The sequence below is a fragment of the Triturus cristatus genome, chromosome 1_1 (genome assembly GCF_964204655.1).
Source record: "Triturus cristatus chromosome 1_1, aTriCri1.1, whole genome shotgun sequence".
Classification (NCBI taxonomy): domain Eukaryota; kingdom Metazoa; phylum Chordata; class Amphibia; order Caudata; family Salamandridae; genus Triturus; species Triturus cristatus.
Window position 1 is genome coordinate 227,882,544 of NC_140579.1, and position 10,641 is coordinate 227,893,184.

A 10,641-nucleotide genomic window follows, 5' to 3' on the forward strand; every position below is an offset into this window, starting at 1 on the left:
AGGGGTACTCATAGTACGCCCCGGGGGCCGCCAGCGGCCCGACAAGCCTTCCTTGGCAGCCTGCGGACCTTGCAGACATAGTACCTGTGTATGTTTTTTAAATAGGGTCAGCAAACACCGCCGGTTGCGGCAGTGCAGACTCCAAAAGACTCTGCTCTATGCGGGCCGGGCAATTCCAGCTCTAGTTAGAGTGGAGATGCAGGGGCGCTAGGAGGTGAAATACAACAAAGCCTCGTAAGCAGTAAATGGTCTTTTAAAGACCTGTGAAGTACTCGGGTGCAGCTGTGTGTGCTCCCAGAAAGCTGTCTCAGCCCGGGCTGACACACACGCTGGTGAGGTGATAGAGGGTGAAAGCGGATGGCAAACTGCGAAGGAAATCGGCGGCGGCTGTATAATGAAGGGCTAAATTGCTAACTTGGTATTAAGTGTGCCAGAAAGTAACATGGAATAATCATTTTGCCAAAGCCATGTGGCCCTGCATTTCACTGGGATTTTCCATTAAAAAGAGTCATGCAAGCTATGTCAGTGTGTCCTGTTAAAAATGATGGGGAGGATAGATCAAAAAACTAGAAAAGAGCCTATACATGGAGAAACGCAGTCACAGGCAGGAAAATAAGGTAAAGAGAAAGAGGGACACAGATAAAGAGAAAAGAGACAACAGAAGAGAGAAAGAGAAACAGAATGAGAGAGAGAGAAAAGTTTGTTTTCCAGTTACAGCCCTTGAAAAAAACAAGTAACACGATCACAGACATAGCAATCGCCAATTGGAAAATGAAGATAATGGTGTGTAGTATTTGAAAGCGAGCACAAACGTAAGTTCTGTGTTTTAGTACAATTAATTATATGCGCTTTGATCTAAGCTGTGAAATTACAGGGTGACAGAGGACAGCAGGGTGTGAGAGCCGGGTGAGGTGACAGAGGACAGCAGGGAGTAAGAGCCGGGTGAGGTGACGGAGGGCAGCAAGGAGTGAGAGCCGGGTTAGGTGACGGAGGGCAGCAAGGAGTGAGAGCCGGGTTAGGTGACGGAGGGCAGCAGGGAGTGAGAGCCGGATGTGGTGTGTGTTAGGAGCCTGTGATGTGATGTTTACCGAGGGACAAAGACAGATAGAGACAGAAACAGACAGATCGAGATAGAGACAGAGATAGACAGAAACAGACAGAGACAGGGACAGATAGAGACATATAGAGACAGAGACAGATAGAGGCAGAGACAGATAAAGGCAGAGACAGATAGAGGCAGAGACATATAGAGGTAGAGACAGATAGAGACAGGGGCCGAGAGAGCTAGATAGAGGCAGAGACAGGGACAGACTGACAGAGGCAGAGACAGATAGAGGCAGAGACAGATAGAGGTAGAGACAGAGAGACGGACAGCGATAGAGAGAGAGAGAGAGAGAGACAGAGATGGAGGCAGGGACAGATAGAGGCAGAGACAGATAGAGGTAGAGACAGAGAGACGGACAGCGGTAGAGACAAAGAGAGAGAGACAGAGATAGAGGCAGGGACAGATAGAGGCAGAGACAGATAGAGGCAGAGACAGACAGAGACAGATAGAGGCAGAGACAGACAGAGATAGAGACGTACAGAGATAGAGACAGATGGACAGACAGAGACAGATAGAGGCAGAGGCAGGGACAGGGGTTGACATATAGAGGCAGAGACAGACAAAGACAGAGAGACGGAGAGGGAGACAGAGGGAGGGATACAGAGAGAGAGAGAGAGAGAGAGAGAGAGAGAGAGAGAGAGAGAGAGAGAGAGAGAGAGATGTGTGTATGCCGGTGCTGGTGGCTCAGTGGACAAAACCGATTAATTGAACAAACGCAAATACAATGATATGCTATTTACAATTGATTACTCAATAGACAGATATTTAGACATGGTCAAAGGTTGTGCACAGAAACATTCAGTAACACAAACAACAGAAAGCGTCACCCATGACATTCTGGCACAAATTTTTAACAGCATCTGGCTGTAGCAGTTTAAGCTTAAGTATTAGCAAAGCCAATAGGTCTCTCCTATGCGGAAGCTATTGGCTTTGGCAATATCTTTCAGCCATGTTCAGAGCAGCGTGGCTGTGTAGCATGGCTAAAAGTAAAGGTCCAAAAAAAGCACTATGATGCAGCTAGCGGTGAACGTATTTTTTTAAGGCAGTGAAGTTATATTTTTCAGGTTGAATGTTCAGGCAACTTATGAATACTGTAGCTGGGGTAAGAGGGGGTGTATGGGGCAACACTACTACTTCTGGGCCTGACGGCCTGGAAGAATGCCACACACTGGACACAATGGTATATCGGTCGGGACTGCGCCACGAGTGGCTAGCCCCATTTTTATTTATCACCTTGGCTCTGGCCGAGGTGCTGCATGCCTTTGTCACAGTGCACACGGTGAGCCTTGGTGACTCATTACATCCCATCCAAGGTAAGATAGCTGGAGCTACCCTTACTTTGGCACAAAGAAAGTCACATAGTCTCTGGGTGCGGGGTTGGTTCTCAGGTCGTATCGGTGGCCCATCCCACTCAAGGGGGCTGTGGATTCGTCCTCCACCCCAGCCTCAGGCCTGACTTTGCTGGTCGGGGCAGATGGTTTACCCAGATTACGTGGTGGTGTGGTCTCTGGTCCCCTGGGCTACTGACCCTCCCCCTTTCGTGCTCATCCTTTGGTGTTATCCCATCATGTGTCTCCAGCCTGTCACTATCTGCTTGCTTGTCTGGTGCCACAGTAGGTTGAACCATGCAATGTTTCTCGTTATCACTTTTCTCCCTCTGTGGGCAGTGATCATGGTCCGACTCACTGGCGTTACAGTCCAGGTGCCTCTCTCAAAAGGCGTGTGGGATTTCCAGCCTGGCTGATGGTCTCTCACCAGGACAAGATCCCCCACCACCAGGCATTGGGGCACAGCGCGCCGAGCTTGATTGGCTCTCTTGTTCGTCTTCTGTCTCCTCAGACGGGCTCCTGCTTCATCAATCGCGTCCAGTTGCCATCCTGGGCCAGTCAGCATGCTGTCTTTGACCAGCCGTTGGAACAGGAGGTGCATTGGGGGAACCTTGTCAAGCAGTGAGGGCCGTTTCCACAGGCTCTTAGGAATTGGTGCAGATCCCACCCTCGTCACCAATTTAGAAGGGGGTTTGGGGTTATGGGACAACGTCACTACTTCTTGGCCTGGTGGGCCGGAAACAGATGCACACTGGACAGAGTGGTATACTGGTTGCGACTGCATCACGAGTGGCTAGCCCCTTTTTAGGTCTCGCCTAGCGAACACAACGCATGCGCTGCTTTCGCCTTGGCGAGACTATTGTTGTCGGTTTTGTTCGGAAGGGTGATAAACCATGTGCGCGCACGGACAGTCGATGTGCACGTGCATGACGTCTCCTCTCTGGCGTCTCCTCTGAAGGGGGACAGGAGATGTGCACTCCGTACCCGTGCACATCTCCTGTCTCCGCGTAAACACAGCGCGCCCATGTCGCGCTAAACTTTTCCTAATGCTGGATGCGTTTAGCTTGTTTAAAACAAGGTCCTGGGTAGAGCTTCGCCAGAGCTGGACTTCTTTCAGTTCCGCTATGCTCTGAGCTGTCCCTGGGGGGTACATGTACACTCCCACAAGGTGACATCTGGGAGCGTCACTGCATCACATCACCTCAAGTGACGTCACACGAACACGTTCTACTCTGGGCCTCGTACGCCCCTTAGCACGCCTCCCGCCATTCCATATGCACACGCCGTCCTATTATCTTTCCTCACGTGTAATACTTGTATATTTTGAACGGTAAACGTCTCACTGGACTATCAGCTTCTCGCCGATATGGAGCATCAAAATTCAGAATGTCTAAGTGGAAAGTGCTGTGAGGTCAGCACCTCTTTAGCGACGAGCTATCAATGGAACGCAGGCAGCAGTTTAAATGAGAAACATAGTTCAGCCGCAAGACATAACTGCTGTTTATAGACCGGCCGTGTAATGTATGCCATCATCTCTGGTGCGGGCGTGAGGTTGAGCCCTTGGCAGGAGCTGCGCATGTTGGAAGAGGAGCGGATTTAAAACAGCATCTTTATTCAATGCCTGCGTAGCAACACTCACACAACAACACCCATCTCCCCTCCCAGCACCCACCACCCATTAGCAAATTGAGGTTGTGAGCGCGACAATCGCGGGATCCCTGCTACCCTAACTTGCAGCCTTTACGGGCCTATGCAATTAACTACTTAAATACGTCGTAATGCCTGTTTCCCTGACTGGGATGTATCGATTTTGTAATATTTTCAAGTCGCGTCCAGCACAAATAAATGTACAACAGTTGCAGTTAATGCACTGTGTACATGCATTAAATACAATCACCACGGAATATATTGCATTGTGATGCAAAGAATGGAGGGTCGGCCTTGTGGAGGGAATGAATACCCCAGTAAAGTTCACGCTTAATCCAAATATCCTTGTGCATGTTAAAATACGGACAAGGCCAGGCGCACAGGTCACCCCATTCCTGAGAGGTTCAAGGGTATTATATGCGAGGTTTGCATAGGAAGGTTAGATGGAGAGGGTGATCAGTTCTTTACCACCAAGAACACAATTTGGTTAATAAAGACTGCTTTAAAGTGAGGAAAAAACAAATGTAGGGGACCAAAGTTTTTTAAATCTGATTTCTCCCCCATACCCCCTGCTTCTGTGCTCAGTGCCATAGTAGCCAAACACCAAGGGTGCCTAGTTTTGATTCAACCTCATGTCTCTTTGATTTAGCATCCTACACTTCTTGTTCCTTTATCTCAATCTTTTTAATTCTTTTCAACCCGGTTCCTCCCTTGCCACTGATTTTTGATCTGCTTTCTACTTTTTGTGCCTATCCCAAAATAAGCGTACTGACCTACCAAGACTCTGCTTTCGAGGGAAGTTGAATGATGTATGCACCAAAAGTTAGCTGAGCCTAAGAAAGAGCCCGTTAACAAAATCTTTGCCATTAGTCTGACTCCTTGCAGGTTGAAATATCATGTTCTAGAATAGGTTATAGCTCTTTAAAAAAATAAACTTCATCTATGTTATGTTATGTTATGTTATAGGTTTGTTGAGCGCGACAGCTGCCCCAGCAACGGGGCGTCCCGGCGCTAAGAACCATAGCACAACCTACTGGGGGGGGGGGGGTAGGGAGAGTAGAGACTACATGAGAGGGAAGAGGTGAGTTTTTATTGCTTTGCGAAAAGCGGACAGATTGTCAAGGCGGCGGATGTGGAGGGGCAGGGAATTCCATAATTTTGCTCCCAAAAGTCTGAAGGAACGACCCCCGATACGGCAGAGCTTCGTGCGGGGGACCTCTACTAAGTGTTGGCCCATGGAGCGAAGATTGCGTTGGGGGGTGTAAGGTGTTAGCAGCGATCGGAGGAGTTCGGGCCATCAGTTTTAAGGATTTTGAAAGCAATGGTAAGTGCCTTAAATTGAATGCGGGCTTCCACCGGGAGCCAGTGGAGTCTTTGTAAGATGGCTCTAGCAGAGCACCTTCTGGGAAGGCCTACAATTGCCCTGGCTGCTGAATTCTGAATTTGCTGAAACCTGGTTGTTTCGGCTTTGTTAGCGCCTAATAATAGGACGCTCGCATAGTCCAACCGGGCAAGGATGGTGGATTGGACAATGAGCTGCCGTGTTTTGGAGTCAAAGAAGCCTAGAATGGGATTAAGGTTTCTCAGCAGCCCAATGCATGTGGCTGCTACTTTTTTAGTGTGAGTTTGGTAGTTCAGCGAGGAATCTAGCCATACTCCTAGGTTTTTGACCAGAGATTTGGGAGGGGGGATGGGGCCCAATAAGGGGGGCCACCAGTGATCATTCCAACAACTGGTGTTCTTGCCCAGAAGTAGCACCTCGGTTTTCCCTGCATTCAGTTGTAGGCAGTTTGCAGTCATCCAGTTGGCGATTGCGGCCAACCCATCCCTAAATCTTGTGGCAGAGACCGAGGGCATATCAGTAAGGGTGATTACCAGCTGTGTGTCGTCGGCGTACGACACCAGCGTGAGATCCCATTCTTTGGCCACTGCCGCAAGGGGCTGCATATACAAATTAAAAAGGGATGGACTGAGGGCAGAGCCCTGCGGGACTCCTTGGCCGATAGCATGTGATTGGGAGATAAAAGGGGGGGCTGACACGCGAAAGGATCTGCTCGTGAGGAACGATCGGAACCACTTGAGTGCCAGATCACTGGTCCCAATGCTTTCCAGGCGACTCAGTAGGATATTGTGGGAGACCGTGTCAAAGGCTGCGCTGAGATCGAGCAATATCAGCGCAGCACTCTGACCGGTGTCCATAATCCTCCGGAGGTGTTCAGTGGTGGACAGAAGGGCGGACTCTGTACTATGTCCAGGCCTAAACCCGTGTTGGGAGGGGTCCAAGATGTTATTTTTGGCCATATGGTCAGTGAGTACGGTGTTCGCATGGGCTTCTGCTAATTTGGACATCCAAGGGAGCAGAGAGACGGGCCTGTAGTTCTCCGGCTTTGTGAGGTCTAGATTGGGTTTTTTAATAATGGGAGTGACACAGGCCTGTTTCCAACATATGGGTACTGTAGCCGATGAAAAGGAGAGATTAAGGAGCGTGGCCAAAGAGGGAAGAAAGAAGTCCAGAGCTCCTAGAAAATGGGCTGGTCTCATGGGATCTGAAGGGGCACCGGTTTTCACTTTTCTGCAGAATTTAGCTAGGTCTTCAAGAGTGATAGCTGGCAGATAGGTGAGCCTGGGACCTTTAAATGAGAAATTGGGGGAGCTAGTGTGGTCAGAAGGTATATGTGAAAAGGTGTTGTAGATCTTCCTCACCTTTTCTGTAAAGAAAGTGGCGAGGTCCTCGCATTGCTGAGTGGAGGAAATACACGAGGCAAGGTTGCCACTGTTTTGTAGTTTTTGGACCAGTTTAAAAATTGTTTTCGTGGGGTTGGAGCTGGAGTCAATTTCCTTGGCATAGAAGGATGCGCGAGCAGTGCGTATAGCTTTATGATATGACTTGAGTGTGGCCAAATAAAGAGCTTTGTCCTTGTCCCTATAGTCTTTCCTCCAATGACGTTCCGCTCTTTTGCATTCCTTGCTAAGAATTTTCAAGTTCTCGTTATACCATGGGTTAGAGGGGGTGCTCCGTCCTCTAGTCCATTTGGCAGGTATGATAGTGTCGAGTCCTTTGGTGACCCAATCCTGAAAGGCGGCATATGATGTGTTAATGTCATTTGTGATTTCAAAGTTGGGTTCTCCTAAACTGGCAGGAAAATCCATATTCTGGAGTTTGTGCCAGGGCCGTTTAAGACAGGAGGCGGACGACGCCCTGTTAGATTGGATAGCGGCCGGTATCACAAATGTGACAAGGAAGTGGTCAGTCCATCCCATGGGTTTAGGAGGATCTGCTCTGGCTTCTGGAATATTAGTGAAAACCGGGTCGAGTAGGTGACCAGCAGAGTGAGTAGGGAATTGTATTAGAGGGGTCAGCTGCAAGGCAGTCAGGTCCGCTAGGAGATTACTGATGGTTGGATCCGAGATGGAATCGAAATGGAGGTTTAAGTCCCCCAGGATCGTGAAATTAGCGGAGCGTGCAACCAGAGCATGGGCTATCTCTAGGAATTCCTCTGTGAATATAGAGGTGGGCCCCGGGGGTCTATAGATAAAAAGGCCAGAGAAGGAAAAATGAGGGCTAGTGGTGATTTTAACACGTGCGCACTCGCAGCCCGTAATATCTTCCTTTACAAATGAACAAGTGTATGATGTTCTATAGATGGCGGCAATGCCGCCACCCCTAGAGTCTCTATTAATGGCGGACATAGAGAAACCATCTGGTAGCGTAAGATTCGGGATGCTAGTTAGTTCATCCTTGAGCCAGGCTTCACTCAAGAACAGTATGTCTGGGTTCTCGTCTGTCAATAACGTAAATACCTCAGAATGGTGCTTTACCAGGGACCTGACATTAAGCTGAGAGATTGTGAGCGAGGAGTGGTTCCTTCTGGTGGCTCTGTGTCGGGGCAGTCTTGGTTCAGATATAATTAAGTTACAGGAATTACACTGAAGAGCAGTCTGACCAATGCAGCCCTCTAGCTTGTGACAGCGTAGGCGTGGGTTAAGTGCTAGGAGATGATTTTTATCATAACAGTGTGCCGTCCGAGTTTTCTGAGCAGGGGGACTGGCGAGAGGCGATGACTTGGCGATGACGGGCGCAGACGGGCTTGCCTTAGGCGCGCCTTCGGCGCGCAGACGGCGCGCCCGCTGGGCCCGTCCGCTGCGCGTACGGTAAAGACACATACTTTTATGGGAAGGGAGGAAGGGGGCGTGGCCTCCAAGGGGGCGTGGCCTATCAGCACGCCGGTAATGGCGCCGTGGTTGTTTGGGAGTCCGCTGACAGCGCAGGGGCAGCTGTGCGGTGTGCTTTTAGGACCAAGTCCTGTGAAGCCTGGGTGAGTCAGTGCTTATAAAATCAACAATTTATCCACAGGTGACACACAAATATTTAAAAACAGATTAGCGGCAATCTCCCGGCTTTCCGCCTCAGGAGGTTAGTAGGTTCTGGCAGGCGACGCTAGTATTCAGCGTTATATACCTGCTCGGGAAGGGGGCGTGGCCTCCAAGGGGGCGTGGCCTATCTGCACGCCGGTAATGGCGCCGTGGTTGTTTGGGAGTCCGCTGACAGCGCAGGGGCAGCTGTGCGGTGTGCTTTTAGGACCAAGTCCTGTGAAGCCTGGGTGAGTCAGTGCTTATAAAATCAACAATTTATCCACAGGTGACACACAAATATTTAAAAACAGATTAGCAGCAATCTCCCGGCTTTCCGCCTCAGGAGGTTAGTAGGTTCTGGCAGGCGACGCTAGTATTCAGCGTTATATACCTGCTCGGGAAGGGGGCGTGGCCTCCAAGGGGGCGTGGCCTATCAGCACGCCGGTAATGGCGCCGTGGTTGTTTGGGAGTCTGCTGACAGCGCAGGGGCAGCTGTGCGGTGTGCTTTTAGGACCAAGTCCTGTGAAGCCTGGGTGAGTCAGTGCTTATAAAATCAACAATTTATCCACAGGTGACACACAAATATTTAAAAACAGATTAGCGGCAATCTCCCGGCTTTCCGCCTCAGGAGGTTAGTAGGTTCTCAGGTTCTCAGTATTGCAGACCTGACAACTTTGAAATTAATTCTACTGTGTGAGGAGAGACAGGGCCTTGAAGGTTGTGATCTGGTGTTTTGGGGCAGATCTTTTAGCCAACCAACCCCTGGCCTAACATGGGCTGAGAAGGGCCAAGGTTAGGGGCTTTAAGACCAAGAATGTCCATGGAGACCCCTTGCTTCTCCAAAGCACAAACTGCTAAGGCTTCCAAGGATGCTACCGACACCCTGGAGAGGTGGTAAATCACGTGCTCCACAACAACAAAGCAGAGCCTCCATACAGCTTGAGACCCATTCTCTGAAGTGGTTTCCATCTGACTGTGTGGATATCATGTGATATTGGCTCTTCACTGGGTGATTGTGTGTAGACAGTCGATAATGTGTGACGCATGATCACACCATCATGTGAATTTGGCGTTCTGCTTTTGTTTGTTTGGCCTTTTCACCTATCACATTGATTTTAATTTGCATAAAGTGATTTGTTCTTGTAACATGACCTGTACGATTGAAATTATTTTAATTTTTGCAATCATTTCATGTGGAAGACTGCATTATGAACAATGTGTTTATCCCACATTTAACAGCAGAGGCGTTTCCACGTCCAGTGTTGATCCTTTGTTTAGGTCGAGCCTAGCGGTAGTGCGCATGCGCTGTTCGCTCTGCGAGACTGCTGTACTAGAGAGTATGGGCGAGAAGCCATGCCCACTCTCCTCCAATATTTTTCATTGGGTTGTGTCACTGTCTTTCATAAATGCTTCCTTCGGATTTGTTACTAGGCTTATTAGTCCCTCCTTGTCTACATTTGTACCCTGCCATGGGGACTGGCCCCTTTAATTTGGTTGTTTCACGGGACCTGTTATTTAGTCTGTAAGCACTATTTACTTTATTGAGTTTCTCTTAATGCAGGTCGGACATGTGGTGCTTCAGCTGAAACAGCTTGTGGTTTATTAGGCAGCACGGCCGCCTGCTTTCAATCACTTTAACCCGGCATTATCTTGTGACTGTTTCACTCCCCCTCCCCCAAGTAAAATGGATTTAGAAATGATTAGCGAATTAAGTCATGTGAATTCCAGGTAGCACATAATCCTGTGCTAATGGGCTGAAGCTGACAACAGCACATCTGTGTTACATGTCATCTGTAGTAAAGCCACCTGATGGTTGTTTTCAAAGGCCTGTTTTATTAACAACAACACCACCAATGCCACCACCACCAATACCATCTCCATCAATACCACCACCTCGACCAATACCACCACCACAAATACCACCAATACCACGATCAATACCACCACCACTGCCAAAACCACCACCACCGCCAATACCACCACCACCAATACAACTACCACCACCAATACCACCACTAATACCACCACCACCACCACCAATACCACCACCACCACTAATACCACCACTCACTAATACCACCACCACCACCAATACCACCACCAATGCCAATACCACCGCTATCAATACCACCAATACCCATACCACCACCACCAATGCCACCAATACAACCACCAATACCACCACCACCAATACCACCATCACCAATA